The sequence below is a fragment of the Pezoporus flaviventris genome, unplaced genomic scaffold, assembly GCF_033815535.1.
Source record: "Pezoporus flaviventris isolate CSIRO_AGI_PZ_B2104156 unplaced genomic scaffold, CSIRO_AGI_Pfla_v1 ptg000031l, whole genome shotgun sequence".
Classification (NCBI taxonomy): domain Eukaryota; kingdom Metazoa; phylum Chordata; class Aves; order Psittaciformes; family Psittacidae; genus Pezoporus; species Pezoporus flaviventris.
Genome location: NW_026892579.1, coordinates 56,919,289 through 56,943,274, shown reverse-complemented (window position 1 = coordinate 56,943,274; position 23,986 = coordinate 56,919,289). Strand labels below are relative to the sequence as shown.

The 23,986-nt window shown below is 47.7% G+C and overlaps 1 protein-coding gene across 7 annotated transcripts in view; it reads left to right on the top strand.

Moving 5' to 3' along the window:
* SLC8A1 (solute carrier family 8 member A1) overlaps window positions 1–23,986 on the top strand; it is a 113,628-nt gene that overhangs the window by 75,916 nt on the left and 13,726 nt on the right. The window lies entirely within an intron of this gene.

Genomic DNA, 23,986 nt, shown 5'->3' with positions numbered 1-23,986 from the left:
CTTCACAAAGAGGGAAGAAGAAAAATCGTATCCACTAATAAAAATATTTTTAAAACAAACAAACCAGAAGGTTATAAAAAAGGAAAGGATTTATTTGTTCCTCTTAGGAATAAGAGTTCTGGTATTACAGTACTTATTTTGGAATTTTCATGACAGTGATTTCATCCTTTGTAGCCACTTGTGGCTCAGTACATTTTTACCATGGTTGCCAAGTAACAATCACTAAGCATTTCTGTCTAGATCAGTAAAGGGGAGTGGATGGAATGGATAAAATCTATTTTCAGAGTCATAATCATTGGTGGCTCTTTGTATCTTAACAGTTCAGTTCACTTTAGCAGTGGCAGTGCTCTGTTGAAGGCCTTCAGATTTACAAACAGGAAAATAGAAAGCAAGGAGACTAAAGAGGGTTTTTATATTATTATTATTACTCTTTCAGAGCAGAGTGGCTTATGAGTGATTAAGAAAGCATTAACTATGTTGGATATCAAGCCTGATGCACAACGGGAGCATTATAATCTCTTCCCTGGGTCCGGGCTGTGACGTGCATGTTTCCCCCCTAGGTTCCACTGCGCCAAAGCCTCCTGGTACCACAGTCCCTGCTCTGGCCCCATTTTGTTCATCAGGCTGCTGGCAGCTGATGCAGGCAGAGAAAAGGTTCCCCCACTGCAAAAGAGGATGAAGCAATGGGGAGAAAATAGGGAAAAAAGTGAAAATGGGGAGATCTGGCACCGAGTAATTCCAGCATGGTCTCCGCCGCATTGATATGTACTTATAGCCTAGACTGACACAGATGCTCCCTGCCAGGCAGCCTGACCAGTACCACTACTTAACATGCCCAAGAGACAGGGCGGTTTTGCCCTGATACCCTCAGTTTTATTAAGGAAAACTTTCCTCTTCCATGCCTGCCCCTTCCTGAGCATCCTCCAACATATCTCAAGGTCACCTTCATCTTTCCAAAGATACTGTGTCATGGATGCAGCCTTCAGGGTGGGCTTGGAGAAAAGCAGTTGCATGCCCTGTCATCTTCCAGATGGCAGCCCTCTACACACCCCTGTGTGCTGTACGCCTTCCTTATTACTACCAAAGTAACTCCCACTGATTCCCAACAAATCCTCTACCCTTGGTGCTCTTGCTTGAAGAGCTGCTGGCCAGTCAGGTGTTTGCACTACCCCAGTGATGTTGCACATTCTCCATAACCAAGGCTATGCCTCTGGGAAGGGCAGAGGCAACTGCAACTCTCAGTGTATGTTCCAGGCACTCCCTGGTATTGCAGCCTAGCAGAAGATGAAGGCTGGGATGCGCACTGCTTTCTGCTCCACCAGCCTGAGTGGTAGCATGCGTCTGCCTGATGCTGGACTCCAGGAATGTCCCTGAGATGCACAACAGCACTTCCATCATCTGGTGGGGCTGGTGTGACCATGCTACTCCCTTTCCTCTCAGGAAGGAAAAGACAGCCCATGGAAACAAGCCAGGCATTAATTGCAGCTCATAATCCTCTCTGTGGCAGTCCAGCACGTGGGAAGTACCTGGCTCCTTGAGAGAAGGAATGTGCAGCAAAGTTCTCCCTTAACGCTGTTTCTACCAGGCATGAACTCAGAGGAAATGCACTTAAAGCAAGAGGAGCACCTGGGCATGCTGCCAGGAGGCCTCTGTGACCAGTCTGGGTTTGTCTTGGCGGATCAAGACTCAGGGATGAGCCAAGGACTTAGCTCTCGCTGCTGACTCCAGCATAATTCAGCATGCCTCTTGGGATGGGTGTCCCCATCAGCCCCTGCTGCTAGGGAGGGAGGGATGGAGGCATCAGGAGGAGAAGTGCCAGGGAGCAGGACTGCATGCAACCCCAGCTAGTGGGGCTCAACAGTGAATACACTGGGGAAGGGCTCAGGTCAACTGGAGGCTACCCTGCCCATGGGGGCATTCTATTGAATGATACCTGGCAAGTGGCACTGCTCCTTGCATGGACTGCAGGGATCAGAAAGGGATAATAAATATGTTTTAATCAAAGGGATGGGTATTCTGTAAGATGACTGATCCTGCACGTTCAGGGGGGTAAAAAATGCCCAGGTCTGCCAAGGTATGAGACACCCACAGGCTGTACGCTGCCCACAGCCCTAGCTGGAGAGAAGATGCACAATTCAAGGACAGGAACAACAGCCTCAGTCCAGATGCTTTTGGGATTAAATGAAGAGCCAAATGGTATGGGTGCGTTTGACAGGGAGAGTGTGAGGAAGGATTTGGGAGCAATGGGCAAGGGACAAAGCACCGCCATGTCTGGCACCAGCAGCACATTTCCCACTGATTTCACAGGGTCACAGAAATTTCTGTCTGGTCTCCCCAAACCTCCTGCATACAGTTCTCCATCATCCCACAAAAGCCAGGTTGTTAGCAGAAAGCAGACAGGAACTGCCACCTGGGGAAGAAAAGAGAGATCGGCAAAGTCTTTTTGCATGTTCCTTGGAGATGGTGAGCATTGAGGGCATCCATCTCACACACTCCCTCTCCATGACAGATGATCCCGTGCAGGAAGGAGAGGTTTCTATTTAACTGTGTTATTTGTAATTACTGTTTTGTAATGCTGAGCAGGCTGAAAACTGAGCAGGGCCAGACCAAAGTGTGCCAGAGCCAAAATACTGGCACTTTCCCACCCAGGCCCTCCCCTTGTAAAACAGCTGTATTTTTAGACGATTGGTCATATCATGGAGTTCGTTCCATGATGTCTGTTGGATGGGATTGCTGTGTCCATCTGTGGTTAGTTGGAGTGATGTAAGTAGGGTGGAGCTGGGTCCCGTCTGCCTGGAAACCATGATGAGTGGTGCAACACAGATTGGAAACCCACAGTTTGCCTTTGATGTGGGGAAAGGGATTTGAGTTTTGTTATTTGGGCCAGAAGCTTTTGTGATATGGTGGTGGGTATTTAATTGACAAGGTAAGGATACCCTGATTTAGGACAGTGAGGTTGCTTTCATACAAGTAAGAGCTTCAACCATTTTGGCAAGAATGTGATGAGGGTGTTTTTATGGGCACTGTGACTTATGTTCTGAACATAGAAAGTAAGGTTGTAAATGAATTGGCATTTTACCAATAGCATAAGGTATGCTAAGTGGATCCTAGGACATAGAGCAATGCGTCATTTTCAATAAAAATGGAAACTATACACAAAGAGCATGGTTGAGAAACAAATCTGTAGTGATCTCCCCTCCTTCAGCATCTTGTTCCTCCAGGGCAAGGAGGTTTTGAGGATGGGAGAGGTAACAGGGCCAGTCCAGCCTCCAGTGTCAGCAGGTGCATTCCCACTTTTGCTACCAACCGTCCCCAGAACTGGGGGCAGATGATGCCACCACTAAGCCAGAGCAGTCACTGAACTTCCATGTGCGTAGCCATCCTCCCCACCATTGCTTGTGGGTGGCTTGGTGATGACCACAGTCCTCAGCAAGGCAAGATCACTTGTGTCCAGGGGGGAGATACAGGCTATGTGTTACTGCTGATCGGGGAGTTAAAATGAGCAGCTTCCTGGAAACTATGATGCAGATAAGGCTTAATGCTCACATCTGTACAACAGGGCTCCATCTGTGTTCCAGGAAATATTTATCTTTCATAAGTTTTCATCTTGTACCTGCTGACAAACAAAATAAGTAGGGAAAGAAAAAAGGAAGCCTCATTGAACTGCAGTGGAAAAACTTCTTCCTTCCTCTTACAAAACCCGGTGGTTAGAAAGGAGCAGCTCCCAGTCCAGCAGGATGTGTATCTCACATTGAAGGGTTTTGGGGTAGGGTTGAGTGTGGTTTTTTCAAGTAGATTTTGACTTTCAGGTCCAAAATTAATGGTGCTCTTCTGGTGCTGGGAAGATTTGGGAAAAAACAGAGCCAGACCTCTAATAATTGCCTATGATTTTAGAGATCCTGTCTTCCTCTGAGAATCACAAATGGGGGAAAAAAAACACAACTTGTTTTTCAGAGCTTCATCTGACTGTGTTTCATGGAGCAGGAGAGATAAGGGGTCCTGCAGGACCTCTGTTTCTAAGCACGAGTTCAGTGCTGGGTTTCACACCTCTATATCAGTAAGTTTCTGTGTGTAGTGCCTCACCTATCTGGGAAGAGGCACATGGCATTTCTGCTTGGAGTACTGGCACTCAGCCCTGGAAGTATTGAGAGAAAAGCTGGGCCTGTATATGCTTGGCTTTAACCCAGCAGGACAATACTTTTCCAGCATGCTCTAAGTGGATATGGACATCTTGATGTGCAAGCAGCCCTCCCTTTGCCACCAGCTGTCTGGGACGTTTTAGCTGGCTCCTACCAAGGCAGCTCGGTCAAATGCAAGGTGGCTAAACCATTTCTGCCTCTCAACTGGTTCTTCCTTCTCTAAAGCTGGTGAGTGATTTGGTGCTCCTGCTTCCGGAGATGTGCTTTGTCAGTGGCAAAACAAACCCAAGAGGCATTGCATTTATCAAGGCCAGGTTGGCCAGAGCCTTGGGCAACATGGTACAGTGTGAGGCATCCCTGCCCGTGGCAGGGGGTTGGAACTTGATGATCTTAAGGTCCTTTCCAACCCAAACCATTCCATGATTCTATGATTCTATCAGTTCGTTAGATTAACAAAGCGCCTGAGGCTCAGAGGAGACGCTGCGTGCGCATTCAGGCATCTTTGCTGTGAAGCATCCCTCTGAGCCTGGCAGCACGGTTGCTCTGAGGTAGCTCCTGGGGAATTTGTCCACCAACACTTGGAGACACCCACTCGCTCATGTGGATTGAAATACGGCTGGGATCCAGCATGACGTGGGAAGAAAGGGAAGATCAGCACCACAGGAACGTTGAGGATCAGATACAGGAACACTTGCGTCTAATGGGTTTCTGAGTCAAATCAAACTGAAAGGGTTCACGGGCGCACATGGTCACACTGTTTTGGGAAGCTGAAAATAGCGGCAGAGTGCAGTCAGTCCTTGGTTAATCTGGGTTTGTCTAGGCCAGACACCCAGATCCAGTTCAGGACTTTCATTAAAAGGCTGTATTTACAGAGCTGCCGACCTGGCCCATTGCCCACAGGGGTGACACTGGCCACTGGGCACCTGGCCAGTTTGACCGGGTGACTTCAGCATCCTTCTCCAAAGGCTGTGATGAAATGCTGGCTTGGCTCCTTCTCCTGAGACCTCAGACAGTGGGTCACGAGCAAAGCTGGGATTTCTCTGCTGAATATCTCTGCCCCAGGCTTACAAACATCCACTTCTGTCCTGAGGAAAACCAGTCACACTGGACTTGCCCGGAAATGTCCTCTTTTGGTCAAAACTTCCCATCTGCTGTCTTGTTCCATCAGCAAATCTTTAGGTGGTGAATGGAACCAGTTTGCCTGGTTTTGAGAGATTCAGTAAGGAAAACCAGCCATTCTGCATGCACTGGCATGAATAAGGCTCAGTTTGTGATTTGACTGATTGATGACAGTTGGCTTGCTACGGCTGGCTGATATTTCAAGTGAATTATGTGGAGGCTGGAGCAGCTTAACCCAGTATTAGACACCTGAAAACTCATACAGGAAATAGACATCAGGCATGACCCTGCTGCAGAAAAAGTTGCATGTGGAGTTTGCACATGGTTAGCAGCAGAAAGCTTGCTGTCAGGCCATAACTTTCTAATGACTAATCATTAGAAAGATGACACTTTCACAATCAGAGTCACAGAATGGTTTGTGTTGAAGGGACCTTAAAGCTCATCTAGTTCCAACCCCCCTGCCAGAGTCAGGGATACCTTCTACTAGAGCAGGTTGCTCAAAGCAAAATGTGGTTTTGAAGGTCACCCTTCAAAACACTTGGTCAGCCATGGACTTCTCAAGGAGAGGGAGAGGAGGGAGGCAGGGCAGGGAAACAAGTGTGCATTGGTGATCCTATAAGCCTCCCTCTCCCATCAAAGAGACTATGATCTCTCCTGGGACACCCCATAGTGTGCAGTGCAGGTCCTGAGCACCATCTCCTCTGAGGGTGCAGGGGCAGAACCATGCTGGTGAGCGGGGCTACAAAAGGTGCTGGTGGTGTCTGAGACCACCTAGCATCAGTAAAAGCCATCTGACAGTGCCCCACCTCCCACTGCCTTAGCAGAAAGGAGATTTCTTTCCCACTGTGCCAAGCAATGCAAAGAGAGGTGTAAATCACTGCTAGGTTATTTCTTTCTGGTAAGAAAACTTTTAAAATACCTATCCAAAAAGTAGCTGGCTTTATAAGGGGCACATGCATCACTCTGACAGCCTCTGCAGTTTGACAGACAGGCTCATTTACCACCCCGAAATCACTGCAATTCACTGCCTGTTTGGTGACAGGCACCCACCTTCATCCTCCCCAAGTAGCTCTATGTGGTCGTGGTTCCCTTTGCCATGGACATCCAAAAGCACAATGCTTTGTGACCTGCTCAGGTTTTCATGCGGCAACTTTTGAAAGACACAAGCAGAGTTTAGAAAGAGCTGAAGTGCAAAGCAAAAGACAAGAAAACCAATGGTTCAGGAGGAGAAACTGCTGGTGCTCCCACAGAGCCTACTGCTAGTGAGATGCCCGTCCTCAGGTCTGAAAGCAGTTTTCTCTGCAATGTTTGGCCTCCTAATAGCCTGAATGGTGTCCCCTGGAGATACCTGTCTGTCCAGTGGTGGAGGGAGTTGGTGAGAGCAAGTCTATCAGTTTCATCAGGGCTGGGATGAGCCCTGTGCCTTGGTGCTTTCAACCTCTGATTGCAGGCACAAGCTCTGGGATGCTGATACATACTTGACAGTAACAACTGCGTGGGTCATACAAAGCATCACACTGCTTTCCTAAATTAAATTATCGCTGCCAGGGAGAAGGACCAGAGAAGAGCAGGACAGGGCAGGGTGTCCTATGGCCATAGGCTGACAGCTTGGTTTGCCTGCTTAAAGCCCAGGCCATCTGAGCAGCAATTCACATCACGTCTGATGCCATGACAGGAGATTGCTGGCTCCAAACTGTGAGAGGGATTACTTTGTTTGCCCACAGTCAGCTGACTCAAATGGTATATTCCGCACATTTGTGCAGTGATTAGTGATGAAATGCAAATCATATGCAATTGGTGCAAATGGCTGGTGTGCACAGCCAGCTCCAAAGTGAGGTACTTTCATTTCCTCTGAGGCATTTAGGCTCCTTTTTAGTATCTACACAGAGGAACAGGATGAACCCACTTGTGATCTGAGCACATAGCTGAAGCAAACAGCAAGGGAAGAGTGGGAAAAATCAAGCACTGCCTGGATGAGCTTACTGAAGCGCATCTGGTTTGGTTGCATCCATAGATGGAATCCAGCTTATGCAAAGATCTTTGTTAAATAAACAGCTACAAACCACACAAGCAAGCCTTCCACATAGCTTGCTTCCAGCCTTGTTTCTCTTGTTTACCAGGGCCTGGCTGGAGCTGTGTTTGTGGAATAGCCTGTCACATTGCAAACCAAAGTATCATAATGGTTGCTGGATATAGTAACAAAATATGTTTCCCTAAGCATCAGATTTGGAAAGAAGGTCTATAAACACAATGAAAGCAATAAAAAAAAATTCCCAAACTCTTGCCGCAAAGAATAATTGCAAATATATATACAAATATATGCATGCATATTTTTAACTTGGCTTCTGTTCTTCCTTGGCTTGCAGACCCGCTTCAATCTGCAGCTCAGTGGGGCTGTGTTTCCCCACTTCCAGGCAGCTCGGTGGGGATGGCAGGGCCAAGATAAATAAATAAATAAGGGTTTGTGGAGTGAGATATTTTATTTAATAAGTCTGATGAGTCCTCCTGAAACCCAGTTGTGAAAACTTTTAAAAGTCTGTTTCCTGTAGCTATCACCATGCTAGGAAAAGGGAAGCCCCACGGGCTGGTCAAGTTTTTCCCAATCGCTGCAGTGACTTTTGCAGCTGGTCTTGATTTGCCTGGATATTGCTTGGATATTGCTCATTCTCCTAGCTCTCACAACAGCCCTAGAATGGAAATCCTGGCTCCCCTGGTACCGAGTGCTTCCCCATGGTGCACTGGCAGGTGAAGGGTGCCAGCCCAAAAATTAATCATCCTGATTGGTTCTTGGCTTTCCATGCAGTTTGAGGAAATGAAGCTGGATTCATGAATAATAGAGTGAACACAGGAGGCCTTATACAGGACAAAATCCATGTGAATATAACTCCCATCACATCAGCAGACAGGCTTGTGCTGCTTGTGGCATTACCCTCCCTTCCTGACACACTGTGTTTACAGGGTTTGTGTGTGCCCATCAGCTGGAAAACAAACCCTTACCTGTGGCTGGCTGATGGTCCTGAACAGCAGTAGCAGAAGGGAACCAGGGCTGCTCTGAACTTTAAAAGGCAAAACCAACACAAGCCAGCATTGAGGTTACAAGTGTCTGCTGCAGCTCTGCATGCCTCCAGGCTGTGTGTGCCTGTGTGTGCCAGTGCCTATTAAATATACATGGTCCTGCTATTTGTGGGACATTATATGTACGACAGGAAATAACCAGGCTGACTTGCTCTGCCTCTTAGGAAGCACAGAGGAATTGGTGGCTTTACCTTGATCTTGTGTGAATTGGAAGTAAACCTGTATTATCTTCAGCTTTCAAACCAGCCTCCCTCTGATCTAGTTTATAGCACAGCTGTTTCACTTGGGAAACTGACATATTCTGGCCCCATGAAAAGCTGTGGTCTTCCCTCATGGCTGAGCATGCTGCCTAGCCCAAGGACATGGTGGAGGGCTCTCCTTGCTTTTCAGATGGAGATGGGTTTTATTCACAGCTTTTCTGGTAGGGCCTATCCGCATAAATTGGAAGCAACTTGGAATACACTTTGGGCATTTTTATCTGGGTTTCTGGGAGCTTGGAAGCACACTTTTCTGCCTATCTGCTTGGATTCTGACATGAAGCTGTTTATCTGAGGTGTAGAAATGGAAAACTCATCTTTACCAGCTCCCCTGGAATTTTCCTGCAAAGATCAGTGAAACCAATTATTAATATGGGGCATCATTTATAGCTCTGTGCAGAATAATTCTCCAGGCTCTCTAGCAGCTATGAATTGTAAAACAGTAAAGACCATTACTAGAGGGTTCTATTAAAAAAAAAATGCATGCTTTTTGATATATAGTGTAGCTATCAGAAAAGGAGGCAGCAAATTAAAAATGTCTCTCAGCAAATACATTGTATGCTGCACCGTTCCAAATTCCTGAGCTTTTTCTTTTCCACCCCATTTCCTGGCATCTTCCCTGAGTAATTCCAATAAAATTAGAGACTTTTGATAATGTGCTCTGCAAAGGTACCTCTGGGGAAACAGCAGCTGCAAACAAATGCTCACCTCTACAGATGGAGGACTCCGAGTCCAAGGCTGCAGCAGCTGTGCCCAGGCACATTGGCTTGGCCAAACATAGAGTCACAGAATGGTTTGAGTTGGAAAGGACCTTAAGATCATCCACTTCCAAACCCCTGCCATGGACACGGACACTTTCCACTAGACCATGGTGATCATGCAGTCAAAACATGCTAAAAACTGCAGTGGGGCAAATTTGACTTAATTGTGCATCCTTACAGCCCTTCTTTCCTGATTTGGTCCAGATCCCCAAGCATTTTGCTGCACATGATGGTACCATCATCTGAGTCTTTGGGACTGAGCTGCCACAGGCATTCTTGGCCATTCAGGCTCAGGCTGGAGACTGTGGGCACATGGCCAGAAACCCTGACTGTGCTTGAGCCCTGACACAGCTATTGTGGCTTAAATTAACCTTAAACACCTAAATAGCTTTGAAAATGTGAGCTCTGGTGAGGAAACAGAACTGTGTGTGGCTACTAGAGGATCCCTACCTGGCTGTAGTAAATAAACATGCTCATGGTGAGTGAAGCATCCTGGTATTCATTTAAAAAACAGGCATCACAAAGAGATGGTGTGGACTGGTGTGAAGAATTTCAGCAGTGGGGGCTGCACCGCAGAGCATTTAGAAGGGCATCTCAGCCTTGTTTGAAACAGGGACTTTGAATCCTGCTGAAATTTCACTCTCTTCTTTGAAAACACTGATATCCTCCCAACAGCACCTACCCATGCTTGAAGGAAAAGCTAATGAGTTTCAGAGAGGAAGAAGGGCAGAATAAAAAAAAAAAAGCAGCTTTTATTTTCTGGGTGGTTGGTTTGGTCAATTTGTTTTCCTCTTATTACACTTCGCTGCAATCCCCTTGAATCCTGACAAGGAAATCTTCTTAAAAGCACCTCTTTTTCTTTATACTCAATTGCCATTGACAGCATGGATGCAGGCATTAATGCTAGCTTTGTTTCTTCCTCTAACAGGCCTTGCACTGGTAGAGGTCTGTCATGTTCTCTTTCCCTCCCTCCTTCCTTACTTCCACCCAGTGGCTCTTAAACCATCCCTGTGGTTCCCACCAGGCCCAGGCTAGGGAGAAACTCCTGAGCACAATGTACCGTGATGCGTTTCAACCTCTTTGTGCTTTAAATGTTTCAAACTCTTCTGGTTTTAGATTGCCCTTCCCAGTTTGTTTCTGTAGCATCACTCCATCTGCAGCCAGCCAACACAACGAGCAGGCCGGGGCATGGTCCTGTCAAGATAAGTGCTTTGGCCCAGAGTTAAATTCCAGCCATGTGCCTCTGGCTTTCCCCAGCAGCCCTGGCTCACTACATTGATCTCAGGATCAGGATAGCTGTAAAAGGAGACTCATCCCCTGCAGATCCCAGGCTGAGTACGAGGGGGCAGGTGGAGATGCCCCAGCAAGCTTCATTGCCCACCTAGCACAAGCTGATGAGGAGTGCTACCAAAATTACTGTGGAGAGCCTGTCACCCTCGCATCAAGTGGGACTTCATGTACTTGGACTCTCTGCCTGTGGCCGGGGGTTGGAACTAGATGATCTTAAGGTGCTTTCCACCCCTAACCATTCTATGATTCATAGCTGAGAGGCCATTGGTAAAGAGGAGGAGGCAAAGATATGGAATTTCCCCAGGCCCTGTGCCTGACCCTACTATGGGCACCCAGGCCAGCCAGCATCCCTGTTGCATCCAGAGCTCCCAAGTGGCTCCTAGGCACAGGGAAAGCCCTGCTGAGGACACAGCCCATGTAAAGGCAGGTTTGGCACTGGGAGAGGATGGAGCATTTCCAGAGCAGATGAAATCTTCCAAGACCTTGAGCTGCCAGTTCGAAGAATCCTACGCATTTTGCAAGTTTTTAGAGCCTTAGAACTTGGTCTAATTTAAGCAGATTTTTATGGGATTGGCACATTTTAAACTCTGGAGAGATCCTTCTGCTGAGTTTTATCCTCTGCAGGAAAGAATGAGAAAGACAGAATTACTCAATATAGGTTTGGAAAAAAAATGTTTGCATGGGTAAAGCAGAGTATCTTTTTTTCCCAAAAGCTGAGTCTTCACTGGTGAAAATAGTAGGGCTTCTCATAGCTGTCTCAGCAGTGGTCACTCCACGTGAAAAGTTTCACTCTGAATGGGTAAAGTAGCAAGGAACTGAAACTCTAAAACAGTGGAAAGTCATGAGCAAGTTTAATGGCAGGCACTTTGGCATGCTCTGTCTTTGACTCAAAGCCTGGATGGCATCAGGCATCTGCATAAGCATATGTAAGATGTGGGGATCAGCTGGAGAAATGGCATTCAGGAACTCTCCCCTCGTCTTGACTAAGGATTGCCAAGGGATGGTAAGAAGCTCCCAGGCTCTGGAGTTTGTGTGGGAATCATTTCTTCCACATAATATCAGCAGTTTCCAACATAAAAGCATTATGCAGCTGGACATGGAGCAGCCCCTGACATGGGGTGTGCAACCTGTGGGGCTTGAGAGAGCCCTGTCTTTGGTGGGCTTTGGCTTCTCACCTTTGACTGTCTCAGGAGCAAATCCAGCAATGTGTGTGTCCACAGGGCTCTGCAGTAGGATTTTCCATCTAGCATTCCCTATACCCACCAGTCCACCCTGCTCATAGATGGGCACTGGCACTGCTGAACTGGCCACAAAGGGAAGTCATTTTTAGCCCCACATATAGCTGGATTTAGCTTGTTCCCATGGGAGGTGTCCTCTGATGGCCTGAACACACAAAGATGGGTCCAGGCTGAGGGCACCAAGCGCTGCATCCTGCTGCCATAAATGGGGCTGACACATGGCTGAGGACTCTGTGAGCAAAAACTTTTCTGTGTTGCCATTTGTAAATGCTCCTTGCCATTTTCACCCAGGGCATGCAAAATGAAACATGGGCTTTTTCCCCCAGGAGGAGGGGAAGGGCTGCTGGCCAAGGTTTAGCACATCACATGGACCCTGCCCATCATGTAAGGCAGCAGGATGTCACAAAGCACTTGAGTGTTCTTCCACGCTCACGTTTCTCTTGGCCACTTGGTTCCTCTTATTTTAGCTTTGTTTAAACAATCTCCTTGGTAACTGGAGACAGAAACAGAATTTTTTTATCCTCTTCATAGGGTTGGTTTCCTGCCTATCTCAGCACTAGGAGGGAGCCTTGGCAAATATGTTTGCTTTGTGCTCTCACAAAGCTTCAACCCCATGTATCACTGGGGATTAAAGAAGACCCGGTGTCTCTTTCAAAGGGTTTTTATAAACAGAGTTCCAGTTGACAGGGCCATATTTCACAGTTTAATTTATTTGGCAGTAAACAGAGAGCGTGTCAGTCACACAGTGTGAACAGTGGCTCTTACAATTGTCCATGTGCTCCCAGCCTTGAGCGTGTCCAGCAGCAGGGAATCTCTACTGGAGTGGCCTTTGTCCAGATGCTGCAGCCATCACTGTGGCAAAACCCTTTGTCATGGACAGAAAACAGCTCCTTGCTGTGACACTCTCTACCGTGGGTACCCCAGCCCTGCACATCTTGTAGTACTTGCCTCTGCCGGGACACAACAGCTCAAGGACATTAAGGTCTTCTTGGGGCAGTTTCAGAAAGGTCCCTGCAAGGGAGTGGGCATTAATAGCTGGCAGATCCTGAAGATCTGGAGGTGTTTGAAAAGGCAGGGTAAATGCCCCATCTCAGGTCTCATCTGACACTGTTTATACCTCTGCCTTCTGGAGAGGCAACTCTTTGGAAAGGAAGGGGGAGAGAAAATAGTAAAATGAAAACAACTCCCAGACTGTCTGAAGGCTTGGCTGTGTTTCCAGCCAGGGGAGGTAAAATCAGCTCTTTCCTTTCTTTTTCTATTCCCTATTTGTGAAAACAAGTTGTGTCCAGAGAGACAAATTTCAAAGGCAGAACAGCTTTCCCCATTGCTCTGCTCCGTTCAGAGCCAAGCCTTGGGGCCAAGTTTGTCCCCTCCCTGTAATGTCTTTCTAGGCTTGGGACAGAGAGGAACTCTGCTGTTGCCAGTCTACTTCAGCACATGCTCTTTCTTGGCCAGATCCATCCCCAAAGGATGGGAACAGCAGTGTGAAAACACCCAGCAGCACCTTTAGTGAGAACTTACAGCTGAGATTTTGGAGTCATTTCACAGGATAATAGAAAGGTTAGGGTTGGAAAGGACCTTAGGATCAAGGTGACATTAAATGACATTAAGTCATTTCTTGACTTTATGCTCCAAACACTGTCACTGTTTAAGGCAGCATTGCCATAGCAGCAGCCCTTCTAAGGGTGGCTGTGGAGTATTTTGCAGGGCCTGTTCTGAGTTTGCTGGCCTTATCTCTGGGCAGCTCTGCATCACCTCCCTCACAGGGTATGCCTTGGGGCAAAGGGACGGCACTGCATGGCACTGGGGTGTAGCTCACATCTTAGGTTGTGGTCTTCAGAAATCAGCATCCCTGATGCTTCAGGCCTGTATAATGACACATTTCATATGCTAGTACTCAGAGGTTTCATGTCTTTTATACAGCCAGGTAACCCTCAGTATTGATCCAGCAGGGGTGAATTGCCAAAGGACCAGTGATGAACTCTGCAGCCAGTCATTTAAATTGCCAAAATGTGAACTCTGCACTTGAACCTCACTTGACAGGAGATTACTTACAACTTCTGAAAAAAGTTGAGCATGACACTGACACGTTCATGAAAGGTCAAAAGGATTTTCTGTAGCTTAGGAGTCCACTAATATCAAGCAGGGCCCCCACAGGGAGAGCAGGTAGGATGTTTGCTGTGTGCTGTGCTTGCAAATGCAAATCACATCTGCACATATGCACACACCATGTGTTGAAACGGATGTCATTTTGTTCAGCAGTTTGACTGCAACTTGTGTGCATGTGTGTGTACACGCTGTTTTGCCAAGTTGGCACAGAAGCTGTTGAGAGCAGAGGGGCACGCCAGTGTAAGCAGTCACAGGTTCAGTCACAGGTACCTTCCAAGTCGTGAGTCAGTCTCTTGCATCGCTAGGCAAAGGATGCTAAATGTGGTGGTGATGGTGAAGTCCTTATTTCTGCAACACCATCAGGAGGACCAGATCCTGCATTTGGGTCACCACTCCAACAGTTCTGGGGGCGTCTTGAAAAGAGGGGGCTGACCTTTGGGACCAGCCAGTGAATAACAGGGGTCAGATGCATCCCTGACTGAGCATGGAGTTAAAATGAAGATGAATACTGCTCCTGAAAGGGAACATGCACATTTGATACTGATGTTTGCCCTTTTAATTTCTATGGCATGCCTTCTGCTGTCACTGAGCACCCCCTCATCCTCTCTTTTTCCAACATGCAGCTGCATTTCCAGCAGCAGAACTACCTGTCAGCAGCCCTGGCAGAGTGGCAGGGCACAATTGAGACCCCTTGTCCAGTGTCTTCCTTGCCCTGAAAGCCAGACAAGCAGGATTCAAAATGTGCCTTCCCTGGGACGGAAGCACTGCTATGATTTATACAAAACCTTGCTGCGGTGGTGGTGCTGGAGCAGCTGATGTATTTTGGGCTTCCTCAAATCCCAATTCCTGGCGCTGAAACCATGCTTTTAGACATGGACCTCTCATTTTGCATAATCCCAATGTTTTGTTTAGTCAGCTTTAGCTCAGCAAAGTTTGCTAAATGACTTACGGGGCTGCAGAAATGTCCCCTTTCTGGCAGTTGCTCATTGAAATACATTTGGGCACGTGTCAAAGCCTTTTCACTAAGAGTGACGTCTCCTGTTTGAGGAGCATCGTCATGGCAACTATGCCAGGGGCACACAGGGAAGAGCAACTCCTATTTGTTGGAAAGGTTAGAGCAATTATTGCCATAAGGGGGAACCTGGCTGTAAAGAAAACCCACATGCGCATTCACCTGTGTAGAGAAGCAAGAAGCACTTGTAAGTTTCCAGGTGTTTTCCTTGGGGAAAACATGCACGAGGACGATCAGGGAAAGGGATGGGGGTTTGACCGAGAGGTCCTCTCCCATACAAACCCCTTCATTATTTTATTTCTTACCATTCTTGTTTTCCACTTCAGGTGTTCCAGCAGAGGTTTCAAATCCAGTCTCGACCTCTCTTTAGCCCAGCTCAGCACACATTTCTTCCCTGCAATACACCACCCCTATCTCTCACCTCTGTGTGAATCAGGGCTGATCTTGCTGGTGGAGCATTATGAAACACTGGAGCTGAGCTTCTGTCCCCTTTGTTAGCTGCCTGCATTATCCACAGACCCAGCTGAGCAGCCAAGCACTAGGAGAAAATCCCAGAAAGGCAGAATGGGGGAAATGCCAGATTTGGGCTTTGAACCCTGCAGACTTAGAACTGTGCTTTGCAGGGCTTTATACTGAGCAAGGATGCTGGGCTGGGCTGAGCCCTGGGCAGTCAATCATTTGTTTGCGGTGTGGGCTGAATTTTTAGGGACTAATGTTAGTTTTTAGCTGGCACAGGCAGTGTTGTGCTAAGCCAGAGGAGAAGTTATTTCTGCTCTGTCAGCTTTCCCAGGCGCCTTAAGCAATTGATGCTAGGGGTGGTTTTGTTCAAATTCACAACAAATGTGTTTTCCCTCCTAGTTGTTGTCACTTGCATTGCACTGTTTGCGCCTGCTGTCCTTGGAGATTGAGATGCTGATCTAGATGGACCCTGTCCTGTTTGATCCCCCAGTGGTCCTGCCTCCAGCAGGTACCCTGGGAGCTTTAAGGACTGCATCACGATCTCTAGATCACTAGACATGACAGCAATGGGACTGGGAAAGAAGAGCAGTGCACTGTTTACTGGTATTACTGCATGCAGAGCCATGGGAAAGGAAAGATCACTCCTTCAGCTGTCCTGGGACAGCAGAACATTAAAGCATAGCATCAAGAGAGTGCCATGCATCTTTGCATAGCTGGCCCCCTGCAAGATGAGACATTGACAGAAGAATGAAGAAGTGTGTTAGCCAGAGTCAAAACTCACGGCCAGTCAGAGCAAACATTGAGATTCCCCAGAAAAGCATTTCTGGTCTGACAAATCCTGCCCAATATGGTCTTCCTAAGAGGACAGTCAAGCAGCATTCAGTCTAGCATGTGAAATCATCCTACCTGGCAATTGCTGCTCCTGAAAAGTGTTTTCTGAGGCACTGAGCATCAGCTGCGCCTGTCATTTGCCAGCTCTGAGCAGCAACAACTCTCAGTCCTCCTGTCTATGCAAACCACCTCTCACATCTTGCATCTCCCTTAGGACAAGAAAGAGCAGGCTGGATCCTTTTCCAGTATTTTCCTGGTAGTGATGCTCTGGAGCAGGCCAGTGTTATGTATTTGAGCCTTATGCTGTCATTTAAAATCAATGCATCCTGAGGCCAGGGGAGCAGTTGGTTTATGCGGTTATGAGAGTGACAACACAGCCCTGTGGTCTTACAAAGATTGATTCAGCAAACCTTGGAGAAAGAGGTGGAGAGCAACAAGAAAACAAGGGCAGCCAGATTACTTTTGGCTCCAGAGATGGGGGTAGGATAGAGGGACCCATTCCCCCTCCCTCTGTTTGCACTACCCAGGCTGGTGTGCTTGATCATGGGGTTGGTAGGCACTGGACTGTGCAGACCTAGGCTGCTGGACCAGCAAACCAAGCTGCCACATCAGATCAGCTCACATCCACAGTTCCCAATGCATGCGCCAGGCTTAGCTTCAGGCAGGTTTTCCTTTGCCCTCCACGCCATGTTTGCAGCACGCTGCAGGCACAGATTTCATGAAGTACAGACCTCTCATTCAGCAAGGCATGAATCAGTGAAGGACCCCGCAAACATGATTCATGGGATACCATCTGCAAGGACAGAAACCCTCGTGAGCCTTCCTCTGTCAGAGACCACTGGGTAGCATTTAAAATCATGTGTGACACAAGGCTGTTTGCATAATCTGGCCTATTTCTGTGCATCTTCTGTCCCTCAGAAAGGTGCATCCCTGTGCTGGCTGAACAGGCATCGCGTTGCCCTCTCGTGTACCCCTTGCCAGGCACAGATACCCTGCACGGGGATGAACGACTCCACCACAGACCTGGGTGTCTCTCTGCATGTGAGGCTGTCATCCTCACCATCAGGTGCAATTTTGTTGTCAACTGGTGAAATAAAAGCCTGATCTGCTCCTTTTCGCTCCCAGCAATAAGACAACTTCCCTTCTCAAGTAGCTGTCAGAAGTTTGAGGAATAAAGCTGATTAGTGCATGAAAGCACTCCCTGGTGCCCTAGTCAGAAGAGTTATCAGCTGCAGGGACAAACAGGGGAGCAGCTAGGCTTTATTGCATCTATAGCAGCACAGACAGGGCCTCGAGCTTCTGCAGCTTCCAGGAAGGCTCACCAAGCAGATGTAAGGACACTCAGGGAGATGAAGAGCAAAACGTGGTGAAGATGGGTACAGGGAGATGAAGAGCAAAACGTGGTGAAGGTGGGTATAGGGAAATGAAGAGCAAAACATAGTGAAGGTGGGTATAGGAGATGAAGAGCAAAATATAGTGAAGGTGGGTATGAGGAGTTAAAGAGCTGCCTTGCTGTTAGTGGTTGACTCCCGCCATGCCCTGGAGTCTGGTCCAGGTCAGTTTGCATGGCCCTGGCTGCTGGCTCTGGAGGTTCCCAGCTCTGATGATGAACATAGAATCGTAGAATCAACTAGGCTGGAAAAGACCTGTAAGATCATCAAGTCCACCCGTTACCCCAGTACTGCCAAGTCCACCACTAACCCATGTCACTGAGGTCCTCATATACACAGTTTGTGAACACGTCCAGGCAAAACGATTCCACCACTTCTCTGGGCAGCCTGTTCCAATGCCTGAGCACCCTTTCCATGAAGAGATTTTTCCTCACATCCAGTCTAAACCTCCCTGGTGCAGCTTGAGGCCATTTCCTCTTCTCTTATCACTTGTCACTTGGGATGACAGACTGACCCCCACCTACTTCATGCTCCTTTCAGGCAGTTGTAGAGAGCTATAAGGTCCCCCTGAGCCTCCTCCAGACTGAACACCTCCAGTTCCTTCAGCTGTTCCTCATCACACTTGTGCTCCAGGCCCTTCGCAACTTCCGTTGCCCTTCTCTGAACCTGCTCCAGCACCTCAATATCTCTTGCAGTGAGGGGAATGATTGGGAACTTTCTTCCCTGCAGCACCACGTCCCATAGAGAATCCTGCTTGCCCTTCTGCACAGGCACTGCTGTACAGCCCTGTACACGCTCACACGAGCTGCACGAGGCGAGGAGTCTCCCAAGCCACGTGCCCGTCCCTCATGGCAAGCTTTAACTTCAGCTAATTAATTGACTGGCTGGCAAGCAGATGTATGAGATGCAATGTGGCAGCTTCCTGCAGCAGTATCAGAGCACATGCTGGAATGGGCAGCACCACTGGTTGTAGCACTTAAATACCACCTCCAGAATGTGCATCCCTCAATCACAGCAGTACATTTTCACTGTGATCACTGAGCCTCTGGGTGGGAAGTATTTGGCTGTTGGGGGATCAGAGCTGGCAGCACTGGGTTTAGGCAACAGGATCCACCCCTGACTGCCTACCCTCGATGTTGTAACTATGAATCTGCAGTTGAAAGTCTTCCAAGCTACTCATATAGCTCTCGTATATGAGTAATAGTGTGTTCAGTGATCACTGATCAGGGTGATCAGTAAAAGCTGGATGGGTGACAAGCTCCATAAGTATACTGTTCCCTCTATTAATTCAGGAATAAGTGTCTGTCCGTCCAGGCAGTGACAGCATGCCATATTCTCACTGGCCAGCTAGTTACTTGTTGGTTGTGTGTTTAGAATTGAACATTTTCCTGGCCCACTGGAGACACCATTACTGGCTATGTGCAGTACTTATCTATTCCAGCTCCAGCTCGTAGGTGATCTAGGCACAATGATGCTTTCTTAGCTACTAGATCTCTGATCTAGGTGTGCTGAAGCATTGGGGTGGGCAAGATAACCAGATTGGCAGGTCTCTGGATCAGAGGGCCAACATCAAAGCTAAAGCAAGTTACTCAGGCAACTTTGAACACCTCCAAGAATGGAGGTAGATGGCCTTATTCTCTCAATAATTTAAAAAAAAAAGAAGAAAGTAGCGTTAAAAAGGCATGACTACAGTTCTAAAAGAGAGCTAGAGATACATTATGAAGCAATGAAAAGCACCTACCACCATGATAAAACTGAGCAGCAGTAGGAAGTGAGTGCTGGAGCTGAGATATCTCTGCTCCTTGAAATCTGGCCCTTTCCAGAGGTGTGCCCAAAAATCACAGGTGGGCTGGCGTGCAAAGTACAGATCACTTCCCCAGAGCATCTGCTTGCTGTCCATGACACTGAGCTGGAATTATCAACCACATCTCTCTCCCTAGCATATGAGATAGATACCGTAAATGCCAAAAGCTTAGCCAAGCTCAAAGGGAAATGGGAGAAATCAGCTAAACACACAGAAACCTGGTCTGGCTAGGGAAATCTGGGAGTTGGGAGAGCATCAGTTTGAAATGCTGTATATATGCCCATCCTGCTCTTATATCCTCCTACTCCAAGGTGCTCATGGCAGGTAGAAGAAGAGGCTGTGCTGGATGGCCATTGGGTCTGATAGGGTGTAGCAGCTCTTCCCTTGGGGCACCAGCATCATCAGCCAGGAGGACTTTTATGTGGGCTGTTGTAACTAAGGGTTATGTAGGAATGCTCTGTTAAAACACCTTTACAGTTCAAATGAAATAGAATGGTTTGAAATGAATAAATCCTGATGGAGAGTATTGGACCTGGAACGATGTCAAAGATTTGTATGCAATGTTCACGAAGACACCATCCTTCTCTTTTTGGTGCTGGGTGTCAGCAAGAGGAGAAGAGCTGGAGCTGCAGTTCTGCAAGATTTGTTTTATTCTTTGATTTCCCGTACATGGAAATGAGATGAAACTCATTCCCTCAGCAATTGCCTTGGCTGAAGGCTCAGGGAAGAGCAATCTCCAGTACAGAAATGCAGGCAGTTGAATGCACTATGGATGCCTTCAGCCTTCATGCCAGAGCAGGGCTCTTTAGCTCAGGTGAAATGAACTCAGTACCAATGGAAGGAGAACCCCAGCAGCAGCAGTGGTTTGCTGCAAAATTGGCCCATGGTGTCACTGGGGCTTACTGCAGTGGCGGGGAGGAAGGCAGGAGATGTGCCAAGCCTGGTGGTTTAGGCCAACACACAACCTGGGTCAGCAGGGGGACCTCTACCCCCCTACACCTAAATCTGTTGGAGAGATGCTCCAGGAATTGTTCTTTCCCACCCGCAGTGTGACCAAGGGACAAGGCAGGAAAAAAAATTCAGCTTTTTCAAGGGCTGCGGTGTTGCACACTCATGGGATCCTGAGTGTTTGGCTTAAATTCCCAGCTCCTGGAGATGTTAGATTATGGCAGAAACACCACTTTCATCCTCAAATCAAAGCTGATTCCAGACCTCTGGGGAAACTTGAGGAACAGCTTGGAAACGCCATCTAGATTGACCCCAGATTTACATGAGGAGAAGAAAATGTGCAATGGTTTAGAGGCTTCTTTAATCTTCTATTTTAATATTCTGGGTTTTTCCCTCTGTCCCATGGATTTGGGACTCCTGGTTTCTGTCCCTGCAGTGACTCAGCAGTGGGTTTTTCAGGGTGATATACCGTCCCTTTTGTGGTGCTGAAAGAGTCCCCAAGCCACAGGAGAAAGATTTTAAGCGCACCTTTCAGCACATACTTGCACTGTTGGGACTTCAGGTATTGGCATACTTCATCCCACTGTGTTCGGCCAGGGAAACCAAAGAGCAGACAACTCAGCTGCTGCACTCAGCACTGCAGCCCACATCACACCATGAGCCTCAGCAAGCTGTCCTGGCTCTGCCAGGCACTCCTGGTCTGCTTCATTCACACCATGTATTCTAAGGCAAGAAAATCAGCCTTGCACAGCAACTTCCAGTACCTAAATGGGCTACAAGAAAGCCAGAGAGAGGCTTTTGACAAGGGCCTGTAGGGTCAGGACAAGGGGGAATGGCTTTAAACTGACAGAGGTGAGACTGAGATGAGATCTTAGGCAGAAGCTCTCTCCTGTGACGGTGGAGAAGCTCTGGCACAGGGTGCCCAGAGAAGCTGTGGCTGCCCCATCCCTGGCAGTGTTCAAGGCCAGGTTGGATGGGGCTTGGAGCAACCTGCTCTAGTGGAAGGTGTCCCTGTCTGTGGTGGGGGGGTGGAACTGAATGAGCTTTAAGGTCAATTTATGAGCTTTAAGGTCAAATGAGCTTTAAGGTCAAGGTCCAACTCAAATAACCCTATGGTTCTACGTACCTCTGGAAAGGAGGACTGCAGGCAGTAGGCTTACAAAACTGGACACTGAATGCAGCAAGAGCACAGGACTAAGCAAAGCCACTGGGAACAATGGCTGCAAATGCACGGGCCATGGACACAGCCCTATATTAGCTCAATGCTGCTTACATTATTACAGCCTTGCTATCCAGCAAATCTCTGCCTGGGAGAGGAGTGAGAAGCAGAGACCATGTCAGAGGATCCTGCAAGAGCAGGGTGTCATCAGTGCAACCAGTGCACATCCTAAATTACAGTAGAGATACAGTGCGGAGCTGCCACATCCTCCTCCTTCCCCACTGATCAAACCCTGCCACATGCATGGCTGCAGAGGGGGTTTGCAGCAGGCAAAAGGCAGCGCAGTGGAGATCAGGTATGCTCTAAGAATAGCCTGTGTTATTTTCACATAATTCACTATTTCTCAAACAGATGTGATCTCAAACACTATCGGGAGGAAATCCTTTTTTCTGGGATTGCAATCTCATCCCAGGGACAAACTGACCTCAGCAATTCTTGCCCACAGAGAGCAGACTTAGCATTTGTTTTGCCCACCCCTTTCCCCAGCAACCTTTTACAGCAGGAACAGCAGCCATGCACATATCTACCCAATAAAGAGCACTTGCTCGCATCCTACAAAGATCACCTGGAAAACTACAGAATAGCAGCACCCTCTGGCAGTGGCATTTAAGGCCCTGAGGCCACATTATTCAAGGAAGCCCTATTGATGCTGGGTATAAGCATTAGTAACAGGGTTTTTCACTGGTGAGAATTATTTTGTGGGGCTCTGGGGAAGGTCACACGCTGCAAGGCAGAGGACGCCCATAGGAAGTTTATATCTTGATACGTTTGCTGCCTTCAGAATTGATGAAGGCAGCTTTTTAAATTAATTTTCCTGAGAAAGGCCTTTTTTCATACATGGGGGCAGGGTGCAGTGTACATTTTAATGGGAGTTCTCAAGAAAATTACTGATTTTGTTAGTAATGCTTTTGAAATCATGCCATTCCGTTAATTCTGTCAGGTCCTCTTCGAGAGCGTTGCTGAGAGCATTTTTGCATCCTTCATTAGTTTTTTAATGCACAATAATTTCCCCTAACTCTTCAATGCAAAGCAAGATCAGCTGTGTGCTTGGTAACCATTTTTTCCTATGTACAAACTTATTGCAGAAATAATTATAAACAGAACAAATTATTACAGATATTCATTATAAAATACAATTCACCGAGCCGTGCTGCACTGTTACAATTTTCATAGCCATCGCTTGCTCTTGAGTAAATGGTTTCATTATAAGCATGAAGGGCAAACTTAATGCACTTCTGACTCATAGCAAACAGCACAAGAAATCATCCTGGCTGTTCCTCAGAGTGCTTGGCGGTGTTTGCTCTGAATATAGTGTCAACTCTGCTGCCAGATACTTGTCAGCTTAACAGAGGGGCTCTGGGTGGCAGTACAGATGTGCAAGGAAGGGAGAAAGCCAGAAATTACGGCAGCATGGCCTGAATTTCGCTCCCCTAGAGTGTGGCTTTCTTCCATGTTTATGGGGTTTCAGCGCTGGGACCTGCTAGGAACCTCCTTGATTATATATTAGATCAGCCTCAGGGCTACTCTGGCTTCTGCTGGCTGCCCATGGAAAGCACAGAGGAGTCAGGGATGGGACAAGAGGCTTTTTCTCTGAAGCATTCTCATGAAGCTTGGGCAGGGAGAGAGTGACTGTGACTGGTTTAAGAGCATTCACAGGTGGGCAGGGCCAACAAGAGCAGTGGAGAAGCAAACCCAGCCAGGAGGTCACCTGCAAGCAGAGGGCTACAAACAGTCACTCCATTGCCTTTTGGTTTCTTGTTGGTATTGCCTTCTTATTCCTTCTGTGGGACAAGGTCAGAGCCAGCAGGAGATCCTGTCCCATGTGAATAGTGAACAGGGAGCTCCAGGTGGGAGCAGGGGATGCTGGATTTATGTCCCACATCATGACTTTGTGAGGGCTTTGCCCTATAGGAAAGATCAGAGTAGTGTTGTGTCCCCTTCCTACCCAGTTCCCTCTTGTACTTCAGGTTTAGTCACCTTCTGGCAAGCGGCTTTCAGCTGGGTTTCTGGATCACTTACATGATGAGTCCCTGAAAAGAGCTGGAAAACAGCTTCTGTGCTATTTTTTTAATCCTGGTAAAGCAATTTTCACTCTATGGGGTGCCCCAAGGAGTAAATCTCTGCTGATGGCCACAGCCTCCTGCGAGGCATTTGCCCTTCATGGTGCATGCTTCGTGGCTGTGCTCTGAGCAGGAGCTCTGCCTATGGACCTGCCCTGCTGATGACACAGGGGCAAGTTCAGCAGCCCTGGCCATGTGAGAAGAGAGACTTGCTTCAATACTCTCTAACAGGAAAACACCAAACTTTTGAGGCTTGGGGAAGGATGTGGTGCTT